Below are 3,369 nucleotides of genomic sequence, written 5' to 3'. Positions count from 1 at the left end.
TTCAATGAAAGAAATCCAAAATGAACTTTGAAAAATCAAGAGAATGTAACTGTGTCAAGGTAAACCAGGACAAAACACTACTGAAATATTCCAACTCTTGCATTTCAACGAAAGAAATCCAAAATAAACTCTGAAAATTAAGAGTATGTAACTGTGACAAGGTAAACCACGACAAAACACTACTGATATAATCAAACTCTTGCATTTCAATGAAAGAAATCCAAAACGAACTTTGAAAAATCAAGAGAATGTAAGTGTGACAATGTAAACCACAACAAAACACAACTGAAATAATCCATCTCTTGCATGTCAATGAAATAAAATAAAAATGAAATTTTAAATATAATGAGAATGTAACTGTGAAAAGTTTAACAAAAACAAAACACTACTTAAATATTCCAACTCTTTCATTTCAATGAAATAAATTCAAAATGAAATTTTAAAAATTAACAGAATGTAACTGTGATAAGGTAAACCACAACAAAACACTACTGAAATAATCCAACTCTTGAATTTCAATGAAAGAAATTCAAAATGAACTTTGAAAAATCATGAGAATATAACTGTGACAAGGTAAAGAACAACAAAACACTACTTAAATATTCCAACTCTTGCATTTCAACGAAAGAAACTCAAAATGAAATTTGAAAAATACAGAGAATGTAACTGTGACAAGGTAAACCACGACAAAACACTACTGAAATATTCCAACTCTTGCATTTCAAGGAAAGAAATCCAAAATGAATTTTGAAACATCAAGAGAATGTAATTATGACAAGGTAAACCACGACAAAACACTACTGAAATATTCCAACTCTTGCATTTCAAAGAAAGAAATTCAAAATGAACTCTTAAAAATCATGAGAATGTAACTGTGTTCAATTAAACAATGATAAAACACTACTGAAATATTCAAACTCGCGCATTTCAAACAAAGAAATACAAAATTAAATTGGAAAATTAAATCGAATGTAAATGTGAAATGGTTAAAAACGACATATAAATAATGAAATATTACAACGCTTGCATTTCAATGAAAGATATTCAAAATGAACTTTGAAAAATCAATAGAATTTAACTATGGCAAGGTAAACCATGACAAAACACTATTGAAATATTCCAAATCTTGCATTTCAACGAAAGAAATCCAAAATGAACTTTGAAAAAATAAAAGAATGTAACTGTGACAAGGTAAACCATAACAAAACACTACTGAAATAATCCAACTCTTTCATTTCAACGGTAGAAATCCAAAAATGAACTTTGAAAAATCAAGAGGATGTAACTGTGACAAGGTAAACAACACCAAAACATTACTGAAATATTCCAACTCTTGCATTTCAAGGAAATAAATCCAAAATGAACTTTGAAAAATCAAGAAAATGTAATTGTGACAAGGTAAACCATAACGAAACACTACTAGAATATTCCAATTCTTGCATTTCACGAAAGAAATTCAAAATGAACTTTGAAAAATCAAGAGAATGTAACTGTGACAAGGTAAACCATGACAAAAACACTACTGAAATATTCCATCTCTTGTATTTCAACTAAAGAAATCCAACATGAACTTTCAAAAATCAAGAGAATGTGATTGTGACAATGTAAATCACGACAAGACACTACTAAAATATTCCAACTCTTGTATTTCAATGAAAGAAATTCAAAATGAACTTTGAAAAATCAAGAGAATGTAACTGTGACAAGGTAAAGCAAAAAAAACACTAATTAAATATTACAACTCTTGCATTTCAACGAAAGAAATTCAAAATGAACTATAAAAAATTAAGAGAATTTAACTGTAACAAGGTAAACCACGACAAAACACTACCGAAATAATCCAACTCTTGCATTTCATTGAAAGAAATTCAAAATGAACTTTGAAAAGTCATGAGAATATAACTCTGACATGGTAAACCATGACAAAACACTACTGAAATATTCCAACTCTTGCATTTCAACGAAGGAAATCCAAAATGAACTTTGAAAAATCAATAGAATGTAACTGTGACAAGGTAAACCAAGACAAAACACTAATGAAATATTCCAACTCTTGCATTTCAAGGAAAAATTCCAAAATGAGCTTTGGAAAATAAATAGAATGTAACTGGGACAAGGTAAACCACGATAAAACACTACTGAAATATATTCCAACTCTTGCATTTGACGAAAGAAATTCAAAATGATATTTGAAAAATCAAGAGAATGTAACTGTGACAAGGTAAAGCACAACAAAACACTACTGAAATATTCCAACTCTTGCATTTCAACGAAAGAAATCCAAAATGAACTTTGAAAAATCAAGAGAATGTAACTGTGACAACGTAAACCATGACAAAACACTACTAGAATATTCCAACTCGTGCCTTTCACGAAAGAAATTCAAAATGAACTTTTAAAAATCAATAGAATATAACCGTTACAAGGTAAACCATGACAAAAACACCTACTGAAATATTTCATTTCAATGAAAGAAATTCAAAATGAAATTTGAAAAATCAAGAGAATGTAACTATGACAATGTAAACCACAACAAAACACTACTAAAATATTCCAACTCTTGCATTTCAACGAAAGAGATTGAAAATGAAGTTTGAAAAATCAAGAGAATATAACTGTAACATGGTAAACCACGACAAAACACTACTGAAATATTCCAACTCTCGCATTTCAATTAAAGAAATCCAAAATGAACTTTGAAAAATCATGAGAATGTAACTGTGACATGGTAAACCATGACAAAAACACTACTGAAATATTCCATCTCTTGTATTTCAACGAAAGAAATCAAAAATGAACTTTGAATAATCAAGAGAATATAATTGTGACAATGTAAATCACAACAAGACACTACTAAAATAGTCCAACTCTTGCATTTCAACTAAAGAAATTCAAAATGAACTTTGAAAAATCAAGATAATGTAAATGTGACAAGGTAAAGCACAAAAAAAACACTACTAAAATAATCCAACTCTTTCATTTCAACTAACGAAATTCAAAATGAACTTTGAAAAATCAACAGAATTTAACTGTGACAAGTTAAACCACAACAAAACACTACTGAAATAATCCAACTCTTGCATTTCAATGAAAGAAATTCAAAATGGACTTTGAAAAATCAAGAGAATGTAACTGTGACCAGGTAAACCATGACAAAACACTACTGAAATATTCCAACTCTTTCATTTCAATGAAGGAAATTAACAATGAACTTTTAAAATTCATGAGAATGTAACTGTGACATGGGAAACAACGACAAAAGACTACTGAAACACTCCAACTCTTGCATTTCAAGGAAAAATTCCAAAATGAGCTTTGAAAAATCAATAGAAGGTAGTTGTGACAAGGTAAGCCACGACAAAACACTAC

The sequence above is a fragment of the Artemia sp. Qi Xiang Cuo genome, chromosome 16 (assembly GCF_049724085.1).
Source record: "Artemia sp. Qi Xiang Cuo chromosome 16, ASM4972408v1, whole genome shotgun sequence".
Lineage (NCBI taxonomy): Eukaryota > Metazoa > Arthropoda > Branchiopoda > Anostraca > Artemiidae > Artemia > Artemia sp. Qi Xiang Cuo.
Note: the sequence above shows the minus strand (reverse complement) of the source record.